General features: G+C 35.9%; 1 protein-coding gene and 3 non-coding genes across 4 annotated transcripts in view; 2 read left to right on the top strand and 2 right to left on the bottom strand.

The window, feature by feature from the left end:
• Nucleotides 1–26,460, bottom strand: part of LOC145669887 (nose resistant to fluoxetine protein 6-like) — a 193,899-nt gene that overhangs the window by 102,939 nt on the left and 64,500 nt on the right. The gene's annotated exons all lie outside the window — the stretch shown is intronic.
• TRNAC-GCA (transfer RNA cysteine (anticodon GCA)) lies at nt 11,442–11,513 on the top strand. Its single transcript has one exon. It is a non-coding gene; the product is annotated as a tRNA-Cys (tRNA).
• Nucleotides 15,508–15,579, bottom strand: TRNAH-GUG (transfer RNA histidin (anticodon GUG)). The gene has a single exon. It is a non-coding gene; the product is annotated as a tRNA-His (tRNA).
• TRNAC-GCA (transfer RNA cysteine (anticodon GCA)) lies at nt 25,238–25,309 on the top strand. The gene has a single exon. It is a non-coding gene; the product is annotated as a tRNA-Cys (tRNA).

Below are 26,460 nucleotides of genomic sequence, written 5' to 3'. Positions count from 1 at the left end.
AGCGGTTGTATGCATAGGAGACCTGTACAAGTGAAATGAGCAATGGAATAACATGAAACAGAACTCATGTATTCAGGCCCGTAGCCAGCCCAAAAATGTAGGGGGGCCCGGTAGAATTTAGATGGGGGGCGATAGTAAAGCTCCAACCATAGTAAAGTTCATCACCATATTATAGTTCATTTGCAAACCTACCGTGAAAATTTTAGGGGGCCAGCAAAAATTTAGGGGGGAGCCCGGCCCCCTAGCCCCCCGTGGATACGGGCCTGCATGTATTCCGTAAATATGTGGCGAATAGCCGTAAGTTTGAAGTTGTGAAAGAATGTAGTTTTATTTTCTTCTTATTACTATGTTTTATGATATTTCTGAAGAGTCTTGTGTGAACTGCAAAGGAAAGGAAAATCCATTTTTCGATTTTGATAGAGATTGATACTTTAAAACATTTCGTTAAGTCTCGAGATGGTAGAAAGGTACGCGTTTCAAGAGGCAAAAGATACTGTCCCGTGACAAACATGCATTTTCTTTTGTGGCAGATAATACGTCTAATTATGATTACTTATCGGTACTGTACTTGCCATCAGCGAAGTACTGGAAATGCGCACTGGTGGCAGTGATCGTAAGTTTCCTTAAGAAAATTTCCCTCAACTAAGATAAAATTTTCCCTAGTTTGTTGAGTATCTTATGACGGAAATTATTTAATAAAGTTAATTTAGTTATATTAAAGGAAGTCCGAACCAAGCTTGTTTTATTCATTTGGGTTATGTTTTTTTAAACTTCTTCCTTCACTTTTCTTTTTACAAAAAAAAAAAAAAAAAAAAAAAAAAATCCACACAAATACATTCAACCATCCATGTGTGCAAATTATGCTACTCTGAACACACAAAACTATTGCTATTGGAGGGCTATAGGTTTATTTTTCAAGAACAAAGAAATATTAAGGGTCTTCACTACAGCGAAATTAAACTACCGCTAATTTTAGTGTTTTTCTGTAATATCTTCAAAACAAATACAAATATTCGAAAAGCAGAAACGTAGTGAACTAGATAATACGATTTTGAATGTGATACCGTCATCACAACTCATCTATCTGCTTTCGATTTGCAACTGTGAGTAGATTTAGCATTTTTTTGCGGGTTCTTTAAATAGCGGCATACCAAAAGCAGATAAGTGAATTGTGGTAAAGGTATCACATGCAAAATCGTATTATCTAGTTCACTACGTTTCTGCTTTTCGAATATTGGTAATTGTTTTGAAGATATTACAGAAAAAACTCTAAAATTAGCGGTAGTTTACTTTCGCTGTAGTAAAGAAGCATTTATATTGGTCAATCAGCAGAGCCGTAGCTAGAGATTTCGGCGCCCGGGGCGAAGCAGAATTCGGCGCCCCCTACACTCAACTTACCAATCATTATATATATATATATATATATATATATATATATATATATATATATATATATATAAGTAAAACAGCTTTTGTTGTTATGCTATGTTGAATTTTTATTAATCTTCTTGGAAAGACCATTGCAAGAACCAAACGCGATCATTATGTACCTTTTTCAAATAAGAGCTGTTTTCAAGAGTGTTATTTTGGACTTTTTTGTTAAACTTGTTAAAACTACCTTTGGTTGTATACAAATTCACTAGGAGAACAGTTATCGAAAGTTACTACTATTTACAATGCTTCGTACTAACGATAAGAAATGAAATTTCAATACATTTAGACTATGTTCTTTTAATTGTTCGAAATGAGTGACAGTATTAATTCCCAGTAATAATTGTAAACTATCTAATTTTATTCTGTATGTGACGACATCAATAGCATTTTAATTTCGATCTTTTTACGGTAAAAAATATTTTGTGAAATGTAATGGAAATTCAGAAGGAGCCCTCTTTGTGAATTTCTAAATATTGATCGATATAGGTGAAGAATATGTTGAATGTTTGTACTTAAAATCCAAAATACAGGGTTTTCATAAAGTCTGGACATATTTAATTTGCTTATAATTTTCATAAAAATGCTCATAATGAAATCAAATGAAGTGCAAACGGTAGCGGAAGGATTAAATTTTTAGTTGGCAACACTGTTAGATAAGCGGCAACTCTGAACACGTTGAGAGAGGGAGAGGGAGAGCAAGGGTCAGTTTCTTACCAAATTCCATCCATTGTTGTTTTCATTGTTGTTTCAATGTTGACTGTTAAAAGTAAGTTGTAAGCTGTATTGGTGTGTGTATGTTTTAAAGAAATAAATAAATGAAAAACTCCTCTGAGATGACTATTTTTTTTTACCGTATCAATGTGTGGACGTAAATGTACCGGACGTAAATGTACCGTAATATGTGGACGTAAATGGCGCCCAGTTGGAGGTGTGGCGGTGAATGAACTGAGCTGGTGCAGATTACAGGTAAAAATTTAATCCTGCCGCTAGGTTAGCACTTTATTTGATTCATATGAGAAAATTATAAGCAAATTAAATCCGTCCAGACTTTATGAAAACCCTGTATATATTTGACTACTACATATACCTGAAATTAAAGTAATTATTTAGTACTTAATTTCTTAATGAATGAAAGTTCCGAATTTAAGGTACTTATTATTAATTGACATATTAAAATACACTAACACGTACATATATAAAGAATGTGTGTATGTAGATAGATAAAAACATCACACAACTAGACATGTATGCACAAAATAATATGCTGGCCATACATAAAGTTGATGAAAAAATGACCCAATAAATTCCTCCAAATTGGAAGCATTTGATATGTCAATGGAATTTTAAAATAAATCATAGGTAGTGACTAGTGTCTGAAAAAGTCGAACTTCGTTGGGCTAAGTTCTGATCCCTTAAGCCCCTATTCTACAACTGCTTGAAGTTCGAAAATGTTATTGTTCCCCTTGTTTACCTTTATTTTTAATACTCCACGCAAACAGCATCTTGAATGTCCCTTCACTCTTCTCACTTTCATACCTTCATTCTCACCGTCGGTCGCACCAAAGTGGGTCCAAAATTCTGAGCAAAAACTCGAAAAATGAAGTAAAAGATTGACTCGATATGATTTGTTATAACGAAAGCTTAATAGTGTACACATAAGATAATGTGCAGGAAAAGAAGTGATAGCAGTTTACAATGAACTCATGGGACGTGTATATGTGGTTATCCGCCGAAGCCGGAGAGGCGCTGCTTAGCGACAGAAGATAGGAAATTGACTTTGAATGCGACTATTCCTACATTGCGTGTAGATATTCAGTGGCTGGTAAACATGGTGACACGACCGACATGTATGTATCGTTTTGTATATTTAGAATGTTGATGTGATGTGTAGTCAATAGTCATATTTGCAATGATGCTAATATCATTATCATATCCCTATGATAATCCCCTACTTAATATCATATTTGAAAATGCTGTGATACTGAAAGCATATAAACTATGGTCAAACGATAGAATGGCATTTTAGTAGAAAATATGGCATAATAAGTCTGTGATTTTTTTAATGTCGTAGCGGAAACATTGTTCTTACTGTATGCAAAGAGAAAACCTGCACATATTCGCACTTTTGGGAAGTATAGCGCATGAAAATGTTTGAAGAAAACCGCATTCTGGATGCAATGCTGCTTTTGAATTTAGCTGGGATGAATGTGAGAGTAAGTGTTAGATTATTAGACGTGTGATCCCCATGCACGCAGTGACGAAGTTGAATATAGGTCGATTCTGAGAATTTTGCCCCCAGACCTCGTTGGGGGTTTCGCCTCCAGGACCCATCTTGTTTCCAACATCTAGTCATACTTCTCTGGCATTCACCAACAGAACTAAACTCTAGTCAAATATATTTGATTAATGGTGGTGACATTTTGAAACGCCAATGCTAAACAATCTATGGACCATAACGCAGAACCATATTAAAAATGGTCTTGATCAATTTAGTATTGTGTTTTTTTGTGATGCGTGCACAGAAGTGACATCGGAATCAACTGTAATGAGCCTCCGCTCGCTCCAGCTGAGAATGTTCCAATCAAGCCCTGAAATGAGCTCACGTAATGCACGATGCAATATATAAAACAACCTGGACAGGATACTGATGCTTGTAAATCATAATATGTTTAATATATCTGATAATATATTCATATCGAGAACTTCTGATGAGATAATTTTAATGTATTGAAGCGTCCTTGCATCTTCATTGTCATAACGAATCCTCCACAACTTTGAAATAATTGTGAGAAGCAAGAACTTTTCTTCAATCTTATTACTCTTCAGTTGTAAAATGAATAAGTACACTTCTTCCTTTCATGCGTAAGAATATAAGCCAATCATAAATTGCCAAATGAAAGCATATTGCCCACGCGTTTCTTTATGCCAATCACATAATCTGTTATATCATTTAGGCGCTTATATAAGGAATAGACCTATTTCATTTTATGATGTAAAACTCTATGCTTTTGATGAAATAATGTCCAAATAACATTATTGTAGCCACTGCACACACCAAACTAATTTGTTTTCTTTCAATTTTCTGCTTCATATTGCGAATTCTTATTTTTGCCAAGAATTCAGTGCTTTGGCCCCACTGTGCGTCGTGATTAATCCGATTGGGTAGATAAAAAAAAAAGCGTTTTGAACTAAGCAAACTCATCACTGTTAAAACGCCGACTTTGATCGTTTCTGATTTTAAAAATGCTCCTGCATCAGTGGCGTATTTAAGGGGGCTTCGGGGCTTAACCCCCTCCCGAAATCTTACTTACTATAGTAAAGTATATGAAATATCTTGCAGAATTTTCACATTTTCAGGCAAAGCCCCCCCCCCCGAAAGTTAGCAAAGCCCCTCCCGAAACAAAATCGTAAATACGCCACTATCCTGCATATACTATAAGTCATTACTCGGGACCTTGTATACCACATGTCATTAAGAAATCATCTATAATAAACTCTTTAAGTAATAAGTAAAAACTTGTAACTTATTTGAACTCTTGGAATGCGAGCGAAGCGAGCAAGAAAATTTTTAAGAAATCTGCGTATTTCATTGATAACCGACAGCAATATTGATCTAATAGGGCGCCAATACTTTCTGGGGGCGACTCGTATTTTACTCATGTCCAACACCACTTTTTCTTTCTTCTTGCTCGTTCGGCGCCCCCTTGCTATCAGCGCCCGGGGCGGGCGCCCCGCTGGCCCCCCCTTAGCTACGGCTCTGCCAATCAGTCAACGCGAGAATTCTGGATTTTCATGGTTTTAGCGAAAAATTCCCTTTCTCTCTTTTTGCTAAATTTACCTACGAAGTTTCCCTAGATTAGGGAATTTTCCCTCAAACTACGAACACTGACTGGTGGAAGCAAAACAAGCTTCAAGTTCTTACCGACAGCGCCACAAGGTAGTAAGCAGCACGTTCCTGCCACCTATACAGAGATCTGCAAACTACTGACAAACAGCAGCAAGGTAAGATCAGAGCAATGACGCGACGTTCAGCTAAACAGTGAAAAATTAACTTGAACAGTTCTTACAAGTACAGGTTGGCATTTAAAAAATCCGGCAACCTTCGAGCCTTGGAAGTAACGGATTTTCGAAAGTGTAGGATTTTGGATGATTATATATGCTGTCAGTGGTTTATTTAGGTTTTTGTTTCGGGTGGGGGGATGTATACAGGATACTTGAACAAGCATTTTTATTTTTCCTTTTGGGTGCCGACAAACTTCCAGGTATGAGGAATGAAAACATAAAGTGAGAGTAGGGAGGGGCAGTAATAACTGAATGGAATGACATTTGTCAAATACAATATTATTTTTGAACAAAGAGCATAAGAAAATGGAAGATCAATGAAATTCTTAGAAATGGTAAGAAGGATTATTGTTGTACGCGGAATGCGAAAAACTAACAAATTAATTTCGGCTGGGGGCTTGAGTCTGATAGGCTCCCATAAATACGTAATTGTATGCTGTATATATTTAACTATAGTACTCGCGCCGAGCCGTGAAGCTTGACCTAGATCTACCGATTTCACCACCCAATAGAACGCGAGGGTGCGTTCCAGTCGTCAACCCCCACCCATCAAATTTTGTCAGTGTCGTCTCTCGCGCTACACAGAAAACATCTCCCGAGGGCACAGTGTTGTCGGATTGGCGTCAAGTTCCGTTTTGTTAATTCTTTTTTGTTGTGTTATATTTTCGTTGTTACTATTTGTGCTATTGTTACCGTTTTAGAATAGTTGTTACAGTAGTTACGTAAACGAGTTATTGTTGGCAATAAAGTTGCCGATCATTTGAAAATGAATATGGAAGAACCATGAAATAAATAGACACTCGTCAATTTGGTATAAAACTACATGGCGAGCAGATCTTATCTTATCTCAAACGGTTATAGTCGAATATATGCGGTTAAAGGAGCACTCTGATTAGCCGAATGCGAAAGACCTCAATGATCTATCCCTTTACAAGGGACGCTCACTTTATTGCCTCTGTGGCCAAGTCGGAAGAGCACGCGGCTAGTAATTCAAAGATTGGTGGTTCGTGCCCACCCTAGATTAGCTCTACACTTTTTTTTACTTGTTTAAAGTGTTGTTTATGCTCACCTTAATGTAAGCACATTACGCATGTAAGCGATTACATACCTAGAACATACTAGGCACATTCCCCAGGTACATGTCAGGCATGTACCTAGAGGCGGACATAGATTGTGACTATCACTTGCCATCCATTTGATTTCTTTTTCAGAAGTATATAAGGCACATACTGGACATATTCCCATGATAGGCATATGCCTGCTATATAATTGTGCTGTTATTGAACCTACATAATGGAAAAAACACAAGGTTTAAACCTGCAAAATACTGTAATCTGAAACTTAATAAACGTCCTACAAATAACAATTGCGAGCAAATAGCGCCTTAAACCATTTGTTCTTCGTTTGCCTTCGCTTACTGATGATTCACCTCTCCCTGTATCTTACAAAAACTGTTATATCATGCTTACTTGCCTAGTAGGTAAAGATGTCTTTTTAATAGTGGCTCTTAAGACATTAAATAACAATTTTATATTTACCCCAAAGGGACATTATATGTTAGTCATTACATGATGAACCCATAGTCTTAATCTGCACGGATATTGAAATATAGGCAGACCAGAAATTAAAATAGAACAATGAAACAAGTAATGATAATCGAATTTACCAACAAATAACGGAAAGAATGTGAGAATGAATTTAGATTCATTTTAATGTTATTGTTAAAAGAAAATTCCTAACAGTAGAACTTTCTGCAATTATTAGATTTCCAAACTATGCTATAAATATGTATCGGAAATCTTATAGAACGACTTTGTCTGTCCCTCCGGCCGTCTGTTGACAAGTATCAGAGCAAAAATGATAAGAGATGTCGAGATGCGATTTTTGCAATCGATTCAGCCTCCCAAGAATAGGTTTCATCTTCTCCGATAACTCTCTATTCGAACCGGAAGAGGTTCAAATTATACATTTCTGGTTTCAACGTTTATTTCCACAGAACATAAACGGTAACAGATAGCGAAAAGATTTAGCGTATCAAGACAAATTAACATGACCATCCACAACAGTCTACCAAAACCGGAAGTGGTTCAAACTTACTATTACTTCTGGTTTCAATACTGATATCTACTGTGCAAAAATGATAAGAGATACCGAGATGCAGTTTTAGCAATCCATACAGCTTCCCAGGAATAGGTTCTGTCTTCATTAACCTTCCATTCAAACCGGAAGTGATTCAAATCAACCATTTCCGTTTGCAACACTTATCGCCATAGAACAAAAATGGTAACAGATAGTGAGAAGCAGTTTTACTTGCAAAAGATTCAGGTTCCCAAGAGAACATATCATCACAACCTGCAATACTTTAACAAAAACCGGAAGTAGTTGAAATTTACTACTACATCCGATTTTAATACTGACTTCCTTAGAGCAAAAGTGGTAAGAGATATGGAGATACTCTTTTTAGCAATCGAGTCAGGATGATGAGGATGGGTTCCATTTTTTCTATTCAAATTGGAGAATGGTTCAAATGAACCATTTCCGGTTTCAAACATTTATTGTCATAGAATAAAAATGGTAATAGATAACTACAATTTTTTTTTTCTGTGATCAGTTCAGGATCTCAACAGAACATAACTCACAACAATTTTCCTAAACCGAAAGTGGTTCAAATTTACTACTATGTCAAGTTTCAATATTGATTTTTCTATATCAAAAACAGTAGTAGATATCGAGATGCGAATTTTTCCAATCGATTCAGCTTCACTAAAACATGTTTCATCTTTTCTTTTAACACTATATTCAAACCTGAAGTAGTTGAATTACTCAGTTCAGGTTTCAACATTAATCGCTATAGAACAGAACTAGTAGTAGATATTGACAAATAGTTTTCTGACATCTATTCAGGGTCTCAAGAGAACATACAATCACAACCTAGAACACTCTATCAAAACTGAAATTTGTGAAAATTTACTACCATTTCCGGTTTCAATATTAATTAAGAAAATATCACTCCATACAAACCGAACTTCTTCACGTGGTGTACACGTGACACTGCTACATATTTTTTATATACTCTATTCACTAAAATTGAGAAAAAGAGGTGCGGAGAGCAGCGGAAGTGTTTAAGTATATTTGGTCTTGACCTTAAACTTAACGTGAACACTATTAATAGATTCAATTGATCGTTATTCAATACAAATGACAACAAACGTAGTATGCCCTTCAAACATCGATTAGAAAAACATTTCCTTTTGACCATCAAGCGAGAAAAAAACGCGTTTACATTAAAAGGAAGTAACTGATATACGCATGACTTTCATACTAAGCACTGAACATAAGCGTAGTTATTTAAATTCTGTTGGAAAGTAGACTTCAAGTATATGAGTAACTGGGCACTGAATCCGTACCATATAATAAGGAAGTTGGAAAACGTTACTATGCAGTTTTAGTCTGTGATGCGATTATGTCATGATAATGTTTATGACAACCCATGACGTCACGTTCCAAGACCGATGGCAGCGCCATCCACACATGACGACACTGATCCCGCCCAAGGAGAGCGTTGATTGGTTCTTTCGCTGTGCATATAGGAACTGATTTTAATAGCGCATATAGAAAGTTACTCGTCTGTATGTATTCTAGTTTGTGGTTTATTAGTTCCGAAGTAATTGGCTTCTTTTGGAAAATATCGTTATGGAGTTTTACCATTAAAATGAAGGTTGTTCCTAATTATATATGTCTTTATTTTGATTAGAGATTAGAAGTGTTTAAGTGTGTGAAATAAGTGTTTAACAAATTCGCCAAAAATTAGTTATTTAAGCTCCCATTAAGATGAAATGTTTAATCACAATATGTAAAAGGAGAAACACTGACTGACTGACCAATCAACGGCTAGACTGAACTGTTTAGGCTAGAATCTTGAAATTTGGACGATACAGTGACTTTGTAACATAAGATACGGCTAAGAAAGATTGTTTTTAAAATTCGACGTGGAAGGGGGAAATAGGATTTGCATTTATTATTATTATTATTATTATTATTATTATTATTATTATTATTATTATTATTATTATTATTATTATTATTATTATTATTATTATTATTATTATTATTATTATTATTATTATTATTATTATGGAAATCAGTTTAATATGAGCACTCCGAAAATATGAGCAGCACGAAGCTAAAATTCACACAGCGCACATATACTTTGCGCAAGAGGAAAACAACGAAGTTGGTAGCATTATTTGTAGTTTCATGAATTTGTAGAGGGGAGCTAAAGTTCGTTCGCTGCAGTTGTTCTGAAATAAAAGACAAGTTTACAGATACGTAGGAAAAAGAGCAGCTTTTTGAAGCTATAGTTAAATCAGGATAGTGGATAATAAGCTAAAACTTGGTATCTAGATGCGTTGTATATAATTTGTCACTCGATTTATAGTCAGTCCTGTCTAGGAACACAATGTCAGTTTTCTGTTAACTTCTTTCCTATAAACAGAGTTGAAAACTACAACACGTTAAAATATCATTAGCAGTCAGTGAAATATGAGCTTTTGAATTCAGTTTAATATGAGCACACACATTTTTTGAAAGTAATGAGAGAGACGGATGTGAGGAGCTTTTGCAGATGTTAACTAAAGTAGATATTTCGTAATGACATAATTTGTAATAACATGGATGATATAAATTCTACAATCTTCAAGTTCATAATAGCAGGGAATTTACCAAATTACAATTTGCTGAAATGATCACGAAAGCATGGAATACTAATGCTACTGTTGAAATTGCTTCGAGTGAGTTTAAAGCAACTGGACTGTGGCTAGTAGATGTATATGCTATTCCAGATTACGCTTTTGTTGCAGAGAATTATTTTCCTGGTGTTTCCGAAGACAATTTGAGGTCATCTTCTGGTAATAATGACGCAAAAAACTCTTCTCACTACCTAATGTTGTTATGGTGCACCCATCACCAACCAATACATCCACAGGCCAAGAACTTGCCTGCTTCGGAAACCTCAACCTCAACCTGGACCATCAAGCACCTCAGGAAAACACTATCAAGCAAGTTCCTCAAACGGAAGATTGTCAAATCACTTTTTCCTCTCCTGCTATGCAGAGCCATAGCAAAAAATAAGGAAGACGTAGAGGAAAAGCACGAGAATTTACATCAAGGCAATTGATAACACCACAACTACAAAAGGAAGACTTCCTGTAAAGGGGAACAAACAAACATTCATAAATAAATCTAAAGCTCAAGTGGATAATAATAGTTCTATGTATTGAAGAAAACGCCAGAAATGCTGCACCAAGAAAGAGGACAGTCTCATCCACACAGTGTGAGGAGGCAATAGTACGTATTTGCCATATTTGTGAAGGAAAGCTTAGTGAAGACTCCAAAGGGGAAAAATGGATCAAGAGTAATATGTGCCAAGACTAGTATCACGTCCTTTGTGTGAATGATCAGTGCCTTGAGTTCTTTATTTGTGATTATTGTATCAGATTTATTACGTTATTTACGTCAAATTAATAGGCAGGACTCTTGAATTGTGTTTTAGGTGGATATGCAACTGTCTTTTGCTCGTTATTGTAATAATTTGTTTTATTTCTTCTTTTGTACATTTTTTGTATCTGCTTCGTATTTTATGTGAAAATATTAAAAAGAAGGAAATGCTCCTCAATCAGCATTCCAAGGACCGACACTATCACGGCCGTTAATACTCTACTGAAACTGGAAGTAGAAACTCTATGTTTGCTTTATGTTTCAAATTGATCCACAGAGACTAAAAATGTATCGAGAAGTTATTTTTCTCTTTTCTTAAATGAATTCATTGGTTCAACAAATCGTTTTATCTCCGTCCCTATCACTCTAGAAACTACAAGCGTTGGAAACATGATTTTCCTTCCGGTTCCATAACATGTAAGAAATAGTATATGACTTCTATTTTTCATGGGGGTATAGCTCAGTGGTAGAGCATTCGACTGCAGATCGAGAGGTCCCTGGTTCAAACCCGGGTGCCCCCTAATGTGCAAATTTTTAAACATTACATTTCTCTCCATTTTATTCAAAGAAATACAATTGGCATTAAGTGCTATCAAGAAGAGTATTGTGTTACTCATTGATTAGACAGACAATCTGTGCGTATTACAGATCTTTTCTTTGTCACTTTGTCCAAGTCTGTCATAGAAACATGTTTTAAATTTAGACTGCATTTTATTTAATTCTTATACGTAATTCCACATAATAAAACCTACTAAAACTCATTATTCAACAATGCGAACTGCATTCGTTTGTTCCATTGAACTGATTTCATTGGCTTTTGTTTCTTTTCTTTTCTTAAATGTGTAAGTCCAGTGGCGGCGGTTGGACGTTAAAAGTGAGGGGGCAAGACATGATCTGAATATTTGTATATAAATGTTAGTTTTCCTGGTTGTTTCTAACATTTTGTTTGACGAAAGGTTGTATAACTAATAGGATACTATATTTTCAGTTAAAATAACGTATATCGTATATAATAGTTTATTAAGTAAATTGAGAAGAACAACGCAAGTAGATACTAGCCCTTTGTACTCTTAAACAACGAAAGTGTAAGAAGAGATTTGATTCCTTGCTCATGAACATCTTAAAATTCTGTCTGGAAAATTGTGTGATCAGATTATTTAATAAATTTGCAAAACAAATAAATAGAAAGGATAATGTTAATCATAGTAATGAATAATGATGCTTGTTTTGTAAAAGTTATATTGAAACTGAGGATTAATGAAAAACTTAATATGTAATTCCACACATGCTATTAAATGTATGTTATTACTCTTAGAAAATGAAAGACAGTAAATACTACAAGCATATGCTACGACATTTAAAGAAATATTTGCTTTTGCAACTTCTTGAAATATGTTCGTTGCCATTAGGTGCAGATTTCACTTTCTTGGAACACATCAAAACACAACAATACTTACAATCCACACTTCAGTTATACAAAATAAACTTAAAACCTAGAATTAAGTTCAATTTACTAAATTTTATTGTATATACACTCGTACATCCTTAAACACAACACTTCACTCGTATATTACACTACAAAACAATGGAAAAGGCAGAAGTTGTTTCTTATCACGCTCTTTTTAATCGATATTCCTTACTTTAGAAAGAAGAAAAGACATTTTAGGAACTGTCAATTTTTGTGCAATTAAAGAATAACTTGTGAAATAGGCCCTACTTTTTTGCATAATGTTCTTTCGATTAGCTTCAAAGCGGCTCACTAACATATCGAGCCCTTGTAAGAAGAAATGAAAGTATGCTGAAATTGTGCTCCAATAGGTTATTTTTTGGGGTTATTTTCTGTGGCGATTAAAACGCAATTACTGTAGCTTTCTTTACTCCACGGGAAGACAACCAATACGTATTCACGCAACAGCAAATATTATATGGCAGCATTTTTTCCTATTAATCAGTAACACATACAAAATCGTTACATTTCCAAATGAAACTATATACATTAATTGGTTACTTAAAAAAAGTGCGGGGGCAACTGCCCCCCTTTGCCCCCCCCCTAATCGCCGCCCATGTGTAAGTCCATAAACAGTTCAGAAAAGCGAGAAGAGAACTAAAAGAGAGAGGGGTTAGAACATAAAACCTCGCTGTTTCCGCTGCCACACAGACATACAAAAGTATTTTCCACTCTGAAAAGCACTTCAATTTTATTCTAAAATATCTAAAACCACGTTTGAAAGAAGGTCAACTTCCAATTTTTTCCAGGGGAAACCTTTGAGAGTCCATACACCATATTTTAGACTGTGAATTACGGCACCAACACTGATTTTCAAAACTCGCCACTCAAAAAGAAAAGAAAAAAATGTAACATTCCAATAACTGCCTATAGAAAAAGTAACTAAATTACTACAAAGTAATCCGACTCCATCTCTGCAACTACTGGACTATATTTTGGGAATAGGACTTATACAGTGAAGTCTCGTTAATTCGAACTTGCATAATTCGAAATATTGGATAATTCGAACAGAAGTCCATTCCCCTTGAAAACTGTATTGAAAACAATAGTAAAAAATCGTGGATAAATCGAACTTTTGAACCTATGTTTTGGATAATTCGAAGTAAATAAAGTTGGAAATGTTTAATGTTGAACAGATGTAAACAGAGAGATACAGTTTTAACGTGTGTTCAGTTATCCAGATGCAGCCGTAGGGAAGAGTAATACAAAAGATAAATAGAAAATCAATGTAATAATAAAGATGAAGGTGAGTTGAGGAAGAAGTAAAGATAGAGAACGTGTGCCAATCTCATCTTGTTTCAGAATTGGTTGAAAATTTAAGATGAATTATTGATAAAGACAACCAAATGTTATTAATAACGTATTCCACGCAATACATGAAATTCAAGATTTATTAACCGTACAGAAACAATCAAATTTAAGCAAGTGAGGTTTCCGACGACTTAAAAGTGAGAACAGAATATTCAAATTGTTACTGGTATTTAATTGTTTGGGCTACTTAATGTATGTTGTAGTATTGTACGTAAATATATTTTCCATTGTACACGTAGTTTGAATTATGTAGAGTTAATGTCGTTTGTTAGTTTGCGGTATTCGATCGCGCAAATAATAAGCTGCTTTAAAGGTAAAGTCTACACCATATGAATATGTTTTTGATGCACAGCACTTTGGTTTATTTGTTGTTATATATGTGAAAATTAATGTTGTTGGATAATCCGAATTTTGGATAATTCGAAGTTTTTTCGTGTCCCCTTGGACTTCGAATTAAAAAGAGTCCACTGTATTACGAACAGTCTGAATAATTACGGTATGCTAGAGCTAATTTTTATGATTAGGTCTTATTTTCTTGAGAATACGGGATATTCATTAAATTACATGCATATGTAATACGGCCTGAAATAAGTGGCTATCCGTTTGAAGTTTTCTTCATAGCGTTTAGCGTTTATGTTCATACTAAACCAGTATCATTCATGTCTATGTATTAATGATGTTTTAATAATCATCATTTCATACACTGTCGAAATGTGGACCCCTAACGAAAAGGGAATTATACAGAACAGTACTTTCTAATCAAATTATTCTATCTAACACTGTAAAACACTGATAGTACACTGTAAATATACACTACAATACGGTAAATTAATTTAAAATCAGGAGTTTCAGAACCGAATAAGCTCTTCGAGATTTTATCCCCTAATTCCGAAATTCGTTAAACCCGTTAAACCGAGGGACGAGTATGGTTCAATGCTATAAAAAGAAATACAAAAACGTGAATGCAACTGTATTGATGGAATCTTCATGGGGGAGAAACTAATAATTAATTTCCTTATGGAGTTTTCAGTTATTATTATAATAAACATTACAGCCTTAAGAGACCTAATCACAGCGAAATTAAAATACCGCTAATTTTACAGTAATTATGTCGTATCTTCAAATAAATAAAAGATAATCGAAATGTGGGACATGAGCGCGCTAGACAATATTATTTTACCGTTATCACCAGTCACGTGAGTTACCGTTATCACCAGTCACCTAGTAACTTTCCGTTTGCAGCCATTTAGAAACACCAAAATAAATGCCGATTTTAAAAATGGCTGGAAATCGAAAGCAGATATGTCAGTCATGATAACGATATCTTATGTAAAATAATATTGTCTAGAGAGCTCTTGTTCCACATTTCGACTATCTTTTATTTCTTTGAAGATCTCACATAATTACTGTAAAGTTAGCGGCATTTTAATTTCGCTATGATGGAGCTTCTTAATATGGCCCATTCCGCTTCCATCGGTACAGCAGCATTAGTTAACATGTCATTTACATTGAACAACTCTTCCATTAATATATATTATATACAAAATATTTACTCACTCGGGGGGTTAAATTATATTCAAAATATTTAGAAGTACAATAAATAAACTTAAATATACAGATTGCGCATCCTATCCAATACAATTAGAATTGACTGACATCGGTAAAAATTTTACCTCGTCCAATGATGGTATTTCCATTGCCGTGACCAGGATTCGAACCTGGGTTATTGCGGCCACAACGCAATGTCCTAACCACTAGACGATCACGGCTACGACGAGGCACAGTACTCCGTACCCTCACTTTTACATTCTTCGTGAAATGAGAAACGCTTTGCTGAATACCTGTGACGTCACACGAAGTGAAGCGTTTGAAAACTTGATCATCTGTTACAATATGGCGGTTATCGCTAGTGGTGTCATTCGACTAGTTCGCCGGATCGTTTATACTGTTTCTAATTTCTCAGGTTCTCGAATCCAATTGTTAAAACTGTCTTCACCTCTGGATAAAATATTATTTACGGGAAAATTTTCAATTTCTAGTACCATAAGACGGGGTTACTTTCCACCAGATGTAAGGAATTTTAAAGAAAATTGCATGTAACTTATAAACGTAATGTTTTAGAACACTGGTTTTAAACATGCAATAGCTAGATATATAAGGAAAACACTCGTGCATGTGCATGAGTAAGCATTCAGTATGACCATGCTTATTGAAATATAAACTTTGGTGCAAAGTAACCCCATTGGTGAGGATGCTTTGCACCACATACAAGAAAGTACGTTCATCATAATGTACGAACATAATGTTTCTGTGCAATGTTTTTCCTTTAGTATTTATACCTTTTAATTTCTACACAAAACTGCACGTAGTCTACAAATATTGATACTGGAATGATGATAGTGGTATCGGCAATTAGTACGAATAGCTTATACTTGTAAAGAATATTATGTATTTTCTGGTACCTGCACAGGAATTATATTCTGATCGTTTAGCACATGTCCCTCGGAAATGCCAAATCAGGAACAGAAAAAAATCCCAATAAACGGATTTGCCTTGGTTGCTCTTTATGTCCGAAAAAAAATTGAAATCTGTGAGTTTTACATCCCACGGTTATGCTAAAGGAGACGGTGATGATGAGAGATGAGTGAAATGAAGAAAGTGTGAGGAAACGGGAGAACCCCGAGAAAACCCACGAGCACGGTGTTTGTCCACCACAAAGTTCACTTGGCGGGGGCTGGGATCGAACCCGGGACCCCAAGCACCAGAGGTGAACGCTCTACCACTGAGCCACCGCGCCCCCGCTCTTTATGTCCGAGAATATCATTTCATCCGTAATCAGTGGATGATTTACAGGGTTTGCGGCTTTCAAGTTGAAACCTACCCACGTTGCAGAATTTCTTTTTTTAAAAAATGTAATGTTAGTCATTCGTATGGGTATAAACTTCAAGCCCCACAAAATGTCTAGTGATTTCTAAGAAAACTAAGCCTCTCCAACTATATTTCTGGATTCGCCACTATTCGTGATTCATTTTCCAACAAGAAATCTATGCCGGCATCTACTCAAAAGGAAATTTACCTAAAACTAGAAGGCAGTAGTTACTGGTAGTAATAATTTCCTATTTAAGAGGTTACCTTGAACTGGTGCAAAGAAACACCGATTAGAGTCTGGAACCACCTTTTTCTAGTTTTATTTTTTCTACAACTTCAAAACGTTTCAAACTTGGATTTCAATAATTGCTTCAAAGTCCCATTATACTCAGTAGTGTTCTACTAAACGGAATTACCTTGGACGGAAATTCTTGTAGGTGATATCTTTCAAATTTTCTCGGCCTTTACAATGACCACTTTCCACACCTCTACAACAACAAACCCTCCGGGTAATTAGAATTGATGTTAACCGCCAACATTATAGCCAAAATACAGTTACATGTTCTACCTTACGATGGCAGTTCAAACTTTCTCTTTACAGTTTATGGATTTACCGACAGACAACTGTGCATTTCTTTTCATATTTTGTGCAAGATAACCCGTCTTATGTCCCTTTCACATCATCCGGCGATTTGCCGGATCCGGGTCCGGCGAATTGCCGGACGAGGTAGAAAGACATTGCAAGCAATGAAGCTCTTCACATATGTGCGGCGGTCGCCGGACATTCATCCGGCGAGCAAAAACAGCCGGATATCGCTGCTAGAATCCGGCGCGGCAAATCGCCGTGTATAGCCAAGCGGGACATTACAAGCAATGACGCTCTTCACATATACGCGGCAAACTACCGGATGGGTGTTGGGGGAGGAAGCAAGTGTTGCCAGGAAAGAGCAGAAAGTGGCTGCTATAATATGGGAGCGTGTGGTTTTGTGTGTTATGTGGAGTGTGTTTGTGTATGTGGTTATGTTCTAGCCCAGTACATCTGGAGTAATTAACCAAACCTGTATATACAACATATGGGGAAGGATGACATGTAAAATTAATTAAAAACGACCAATACTACCCAAGTGTCGAAATCAATATAAATTATTATTTTTCTATGTAATAGAAGATTGGGCGATGTCCGTGTAGCACTGGACAAACGACCTTCTATAAATTTGTGGTGACCCAAAATTGAAATATACACTATCAAATATTTCAGCAATACATTCTTTTGCTATATATTTATGTACTATTTTGCTACGCAAAGCAAGAGAGAATTCATGATATAATATTTGATAAATATACCGTACTTTATATATTTTATAATTATCTGGCTGTAATTTCTTGAATAGTCCTCTGAATTCAGAGACTAGAACAGTGCTTTAAAGAGACTTGAGTCAATAGTCGGAACGCTTAAAACAAAAGAATAAACCCGAAATAGTATAATAATAATAATAATAATAATAATAATAATAATAATAATAATAATAATAATCTAATATAAATAAAATAAAGAGTTTATGTATCTGTCTGTCTTTGTGCGGCCTAGGGACCATGCGAGTGGACCGAAAGTTACCAAAATTTGGTCACGGGTACCTTGGTCCAGGCTCCAGATCAAACCGATGCGGTTTTTTTTTTTTTTTTTTTTTTACAAAATTCGAACCAGGAGGTCTCAGGGGGGCGTTTACCAGGACATGTAAAAGTAGTAGAAAATGACCGATATTAATATCAAATCCATAGCTTTCGGGGTCACTGAGCTCAATGGTGAAACTCAAGATAGCGTTTACTTTCACATTTAGTCCCCATCAGCTAAGGAACTTGGGCCAGATCACCGAGACATGTAAAAAATAATCCACAATGACCGATATTAGTGTGAAATTCACAGTTTTTGTGGTCTGAGATAAATGGTGATACTTTCATTAGCAATGATTTTTATATTCAGCCACCATTGTATGCGGGCCCGGAGTCATCGGGCTGGAGAATTGCGAGACATGTAAAAATAATCGAAAATGACCAATATTAGTGTCAAATCAATAGTTTTCGCTGTTGCTGAGATGAATGGTGATTCTCCCAAGGCGTTGACTTCCAAATACAGCCCCCGTCGACTGGGAGCCAGAGGCGTTGTTTTTTCAAAATTGGAACCAGAGGATCACAGAGGCGTTTACTTTCTATGTAAAAGTAGTAGAAAATGACAGATGTTAGTGTCACATTCATAGTTTTTGCGGTATCGGCTGAAGACCAGAGGCGATTTTTTCACAATTCGAACCAGGGAGGGGTCTCAGGGGGCGTTTACCGGGACATGTAAAACTAGTAGAAAATGACCAATATTTGTGTCGAATTCATATTTATCGAGGTCGCTCAGATATATATTGATACTCCCGATAGTGTTTACGTTCAAATTCAGCCCCCATCCACCTTCCCAATGAAAACACGTACGTTGTTGGATATATATTCACACGAAATGTATCTAATTTTAGAAATGTTTCTTAATTCTTCTCTCATTGTTCAGTTTGTTTACATTGATATTTTATCTGACCCGTGCGAAGAACGGGCATAACAGCTAGTAAAAACAATAATAATGCCTATAGACCAGTATTGGGATCAGTGGCTGAAAGTGGGCTTGAGATTCTCGGATAGACCTCAACGGTTGACTATCCCGAGAGGACTTTAGCCTGATTTTCTCAGTCACAACAGTTGAATACCGGAACGGTATTTCAAATATCCAGAACCGGGCCGCTATTTTGCCCAAGTTTATCAATTGTGGAAACAGTATAGAAAACTGTCTTCCAAAATACCGCTTCTCTAATAAAAAGTGCACATCTTTTCTGTATGTGGCATGTTCTCTCATTCGGTAACAAACAGGCCCGTATGTGTCTCTCAAGTTTTTTTTTTCTGCCTGTCTTAACAAAGCGAGCAGAAAACACATTGTGCGTCTGTCCATTACAACCACCACAACACGACAAGAGTCACTGAGTTTTGTTTCTTCAGTTGCACAGCAACCCTTCTCGCATATTTTTCATCCACGGCAAAACGCCGGATAATATGAAAGGGGCCGAAACCGGATCCGGCAAATCGCCGGATAATGTGAAAGAGGCCTTACGCTACAATTTTTTAAAAATTGATATAAATGTCTATACCAATTAAAATTAATGTATAAAATGTCAATATAAATACGCTCTATGACTTAAACCTAGTCACTATTATCAGTATCATTGGAATAAATAATAATAATAATAATAATATAATCGTACAGTATTATTATTAATACTAACTGTAAGTCAACTTACTTTACTGATCACGAAACTGGTTATTAAATACCAATCATAGAACATGTTGCTAAATGATTTGAACGAAACCACTGGTTACCTTCCTAAGTTCCGAACTGAAGATTCAAGTGATGGTAGGTTACATTTTCTCCAAAGATCATTCTAACACGTATTCTTTCGACAATAAGCAAATTTTTTCAACAATTAGCAAATTCTTCTTTCTTATCAGTAGGCTTGAGGTGTTACAGTCACGGATGTCAGAGTAGATTAGACGGTTTGAGAGTAAATTTTCATAGGAATACTAATAAAGAAGTCATTTTCGGAGTTCTGGAAATAGTTTCAGACATCTTGATTAGTTAATCGTCTGCTTCTGTATTCTTCATTAGCCATCGCGTTGTGATTGGAAAATGAGTTGGTATTATTCGTACAATTTAAATTTAATATCCGAATCTTAGTTTAACTTTCAGATGAGAAGTGGAAATAGATTGTGTTCGAAATTCGGCACATTCTATTTACATTTGACATATCAGTCGATTTTTCAAAACGTAACAAATCAATGGAGGCGACTTCCGGATTTAAAATACGCTTAAACAAGATATGAAAAATACATTAAGCATATTAAGATATAGAAAATTCTGAAGTGATATGAACTTGGAAGCTCGGAGCCCCTCTTCCCCGTATTAATGTCATTCTGCGTGCAGTACTGATCCAAATATAGAAGTTTCCCTTGTAAATATTCTTCTATTTTTATAACGTTGTAATGCACTACACATCCCTACACTGTATTCCAGTTCTTTTAAATACAAACTAACTTAATGTCAATAAGAAGAAAGGGGAATGTGTAAGCTATGTACTATCCATAAAATCTTGTTGAGTAAATTAATGAAGTTTTTTTTTTTAGCGGCACCGATTTCTGAATAACTTTGGGGAAATCTATTCGAGTATATTAACTAACTAACTAACTAACTCTATGGCCTATGGAACCCGCAGGTTCAGTGCCGCGTTCACAAAAGCTCTCCACTGACTTCTATCCTTAGCTAATTGCATCCAGTTTCTACTTTGTATTCCTATCTCTGCAAGATCCATCTTAATATTATCCTCCCATCTGCGCCTAGGTCTTCCTAATGGTCGTTTTCCTATGGGTCTTCCAGTCAAGACTTTGAAAGCGTTTCTACTTTCTTCCATTCTAGCTACATGACCTGCCCACCTAAGCCTCCTAGACTTGACGACCCTAACAATGTTGGGTAAGCCGTATAAACTATGTAGTTCGTCGTTATGAAGTTTCCGCCATTCCCCATTCTCGTTCCTCTTGGGTCCGAATATTCTTCTCAGGATCCTGTTCTCAAATACTTTCAGTCTATGTTCTTCCCTCAGAGTAAGTGACCATGTTTCGCAACCATACAGAACAACAGGCATGATTATCGTTTTATATATTTTAAGCTTCAAATTCTTCGACAGAATTCGCGACGACAAGAGATTTTGAACCGAATAGTAACACGAATTCCCTGCTTTTAATCGACATTTAATTTCTTCGTGAATATGATTTTCATCTGTTAATATTGATCCTAAATATTTGAAAGTATCCACTTTATCAAAAGTATTATTTAATATTTTAACGCCCCCACAATTTGCCGTATTACGGTCCCGACGCACTTCCATGTATTTAGTTTTCTCTGCATTTACTTCTAAACCCATGTCCCTGCAAGCATTTAATAAGATCTCTGCATTTATTTCTACTGTTCTCCTATCATCCCCTATTAAATTTACATCATCAGCATATGCCATCACCTGGTGAATACCGTTCAACTGTAGGCCCTGGTTGCTATCTTTGATTTTCCTTATAGCGTACTCCAGAACAAAGTTAAATAATAATGGCGACAACGCATCTCCTTGTTTCAGGCCATTTTGGACGTGAAAGCTCGTGGACAAAAATTTTCCTACCCGGACTTTACTTTGGGATTCACTTAAGCATATCTTAATTAATCTAATTAGCTTTCTCGGTATTCCAAGTTCTGTGAGAACGTTGTACAATGTTTCTCTTCTAACCGAGTCGTAAGCCTTTCTAAAATCAATAAATAGTTGATGTACCGGGATATTGTATTCCCACTTTTTTTCGAGTATTTGGCGAATGGTAAATATTTGGTCGATAGTTGATCGATTTCGTCTAAATCCGCACTGATAATCTCCAATAATTTCATCTGCGTATGGGGTCAGTCTTGCTAATAGAATATTTGAAAGGATTTTATAGGATGTTGACAGAAGAGAAATGCCTCGATAATTATTACAGTCAGTTTTGTCGCCTTTCTTGTGAATTGGAACAATGATTGATTCTTTCCACTCTTGTGGCAATTCTTCCTTGTTCCAGATAAGGAGAATGAGTTTGTGTATCTTGTTCCACAATTTTTCGCCTCCAGCTAAACTTAACTCAGCCGGAATTTCATCCACACCCGGAGATTTGTGTTTCTTTAATTTCTTTATAGCGGCTTCTACTTCTATTCGACTGGGTTCTGGAATATACGGTTCTGCGGTGTGTATCTCCTTTTCTCCACGCGTATTAGTTTTTGGCTGCGTGTTCAGCAAATCGTCAAAGAAATCTTTCCATCTATTTAAGAGGCTATCCGTATCAGTGAGAACTGTTCCGTCAGCTTTCTTTAATATATAAGCACGAGGTTGATAGCCTTTCTTAAATTCGCTGATCCCCTTATACATGTCCCGAATATTTTTATTTTTACTATTATCTTCAAGTTCCTTAATTTTAGCTTTCAAAAAATCGCGTTTCTTTGTTCTAAAAGTTTTGGAAGTTTCCCGCCTGATATCTGCGAAATTTTGTGTAGTTACTTCATTCGGATTTTGTAGCCAGCGTAATTTTGCCTGTTTTCTCTTCTCTGCTAGTTTAATGCATTCTTGGTCGAACCATGGTTTGTTCCTACGTATTTCCGCGTGTTCCAATTTTTCTATTGCTGAACTTTTAATGCTATCTCTAATTTCAATCCAAGTATCCTCAACACTAGTGCTTTCCGAGTCTTCTAAAACCGAGAATCTATTCGAAACTTCAATCTGGTATTCCTTTCTTACATGGCTCTCTTCTAATTTCTTTAAATTAAATCTCTCCGTTTTCGGACATTGAATATTACCTTTATTGAGCGATAATCTCTCCCGTATTATCGCTACTACCAGGTAGTGATCAGTGTCACAATCAGCCCCTCTAAACGACCGGACGTCAATTATGCTAGATTGTCTTCTTCTATCTACTAAAACGTGATCAATTTGATTATGCGTTTTTCCGTCTGGTGATGTCCAAGTGTATTTATGAACGTCGCGATGTGGGAATTTTGTACTCTTCACGATTAGGTTTTTGGATGTTGCAAAGTTCACGAGTCTAACACCGTTGTCATTACTTTCCTTATGCAAACTTTCGTTCCCTATAATCGGTTTGAAAATATCCTCTCGTCCTACCTTCGCATTGAAATCCCCTAATAGAATCTTCATATGGTATCGCGGGAGTTGGTCAAATATCCGTTCCTTCCAATTCGAGTATATTAGTTTCGTTTATCAGATATTCAAACATAAATATCCACATCTTAAGGGAGGCCAATAAAATTTTGTGGGCCGCTCGATCTCCGGATCGGTGCCCTTCACTGTTCCCATGTCTGTTTTTATAGATCAGAAATCTGGGGCGTATTTTTATAAGGTCAGTAATTATTGTGCACTCAAATTTCTTCTCTAAATGAAAGGACTTAAAATCAATTCAACAACTTTTTTAAAGACTTCCAAACTTTGGTATGTATAAGTATAGGAAGTCTTATAGAAAGGCTATGTCCATCTGCGAGTTTGTCGACATGAATCAGAGCAAAACGAGTATAAGAGACAACGTGAAAATATTTTCTCGATAACATCTCGGTATTAGAAGAATACGAGGACAAATCGAAAAAAAAAAAAAAAAAAGAGAGAAAGGAAGGAAGAATATTTAGTTATCAATTACATACACTCGCAGATACAGAACTTTTATTATACACACTAGAAAAGTACAACACTACATTACTTTTCAACGTATTCACCATTCACATTGGAGCATTTATCATAACGTTTTACAAGGTTTGAAATTCCTTCAACAAAATCATCTCCCGCCCGGGAATGAAGCTGCTCGCTAACAGCATTGTGAAGTGCATTGTCATTGTCGAAGCGGGGCAACCAAGCATGTTATAAAGTAGAGGATTTGCCCATATGTATCTTCATTCTATTAAAAAAAATGAACCCAAAAAACAACCGAGCATTGACAGATCTGATTGGCTATTCTCGTTTCCGCCATCGTCTGATTGGCTACTTTCGTTTCCACCATGATTGTTGGCTCAAAACTTTGCGATTTTATTGGTCGGAGTGGGCAGAGTATGGGTGGCGAAAGTGTGACGTATGGCTTCAAGATTTTCTTGTAAGGGCAGATCCTTTATTTTAGAACATCCTTGGGGGGCTAAATAATCCACTGTTTCATGTGCTTGAAGAGGCAGTAGTTGCTCGGCGCAAAATTTCGGCTACAGGGAGGACGATCAATAACATCCCAGTGGTGTTGCTCCGAAATTTTTTGAGTACGTCGAGCATTATCGTGAACCAATACCACACTGAAAGTCGCCATTTCTCGACGCTTATTCTGGATGGCTTCTCTGAATTGTTGGAATCTATCGCAGCTACCGAAAGTTCTTTTCACTCAAAAATCGTATTACTACACGCACTATACATTGTTTTTCTTTACTGCACAAAGCGATACCGGACTAACATAGCACTTTCCGGGAATTTCTTTCACATTTTCAAACGGATTTTATTTTTTTTTTAATTTCCTTTTATATTGGATCATTCATTCCTAAACCTCTATTCAAACAGAACGTACAGTAGTAAAAATCTACTGTTACTGGTTTCAACTTTTTCATAGTGTAAAAATGGTAATAAATAGCTTGGTATGGTTTCTGGAATGGATTCAGCATTCCAAGGACCGATACTATCACGGCCGTTATTACTCTACCGAAACTGGAAGTAGGAACCCATTGTTTGCTTTAACTTTATGCTTCAGATAGATCCACATAGACTGAAAATGGTAAGATATAGTGAGAAATTACTTTTCTCTTTTCTTAGATGAATTCATTAGTTCAGCAAATGGTTTTGTCTCCGTTCCTATCACTCTAGAAACTACAAGTGTGGGAAACCTACTTCTACTTAAGGTTCCATATCATGGAAAAAAGAGCATATGCCTATTATTTCTCATGGGGGTATAGCTCAGTGGTAGAGTATTCGACTGCAGATCGAGAGGTCCCTGGTTCAAACCCGGGTGCCCCCTAATGTCTAAGTTTTTAAACATCACATTTTTCCAATTTTATTCAAAGAAATACAACGGGTATTAACAAGAGTATTGTGTTACTCATTGATTCAAAAGAGAAGCTGTCAGTATGACAACTCCTTTCTTCGTCACTTTGCCCAAGTCTGTCATAAAATCATGTTTTAAAGGTAGGCTTTGCATTTTTCTTGAAATTTTATACGCAATTCTGTATAATAAAACCTGCCAAATCTCACTATACAACAATGCGAACTTCAATCGTTTGTTCCATTGAACTTGTTTCATTCGTTTTGGTTTCTTCCCTTTTTAAAAGTCTATAATGTAAGTCCAAACTTTACCGCAGAATAGCGTGACGAGAACTAATATAGAAGAGGGGCTAGAACCTAAAACCTTTCCGGTTGTGCCGACACAGAATTCCAATGTCATTCTAAAATATCTGAAACCCCATTCGAAGGAAGGGCAACTTCCAATTTTTCCAGGGAAGAAGCACACGTGAAGCCTGGTACATTCCATACACCATATTTTGGACTGTGAATTAAAGCACCAACACTGATTTTCAAAACACGGCGCTCGTATTTAAAAATGAATCCAATAGAAACCTACCGGTAAAATAAATAAAAAAAAAACATAACCTTCTAATAACTGCCCAATAGACAAAGTAGCTAAGCTACTACAAAGTAGAGCCTAATCCAACTCCAGTCCTGCAACTACTGCATTATATTTTGAGAATAGGGCATATATTACGAGCAGTCTGAATAAATACGGTATGCTGGAGATTCCTTTTTTTATTAGTTCTTATTTTATTTATTTATTTATTTATTGAGAATACGGGATATTCATTAAAATACATGCATATGTAATACGGCCTGAAATAAGTATCTACCAATATGGAGTGTGCTTTATACCATTTATGTTTGTACTTAGCCAGTATCATTCATACCTGTGTATTAATGATGGTTTAATAATTATCTTTCCATACACTTCCAAAATGCGGACTCCAACAAAAAGGAAGTATTTTTTAATCAAACACACTATCCCATCTAACACTGTAAGATATCTGATAGTACACTGTAAATATATTTTGTAATACAGCAAATTAGTTTAAAATCAGGAGTTTCAGAAACCGAATCGGCTCTTCGAGATTTTATCCCCTA

Source organism: Thermobia domestica, chromosome 14 (assembly GCF_964235325.1).
Source record: "Thermobia domestica chromosome 14, izTheDome1.hap1.1, whole genome shotgun sequence".
In the NCBI taxonomy this organism is placed as follows: Eukaryota; Metazoa; Arthropoda; class Insecta; order Zygentoma; family Lepismatidae; genus Thermobia; species Thermobia domestica.
Note: the sequence above shows the minus strand (reverse complement) of the source record. Positions and strands in the feature narration are given on the sequence as shown.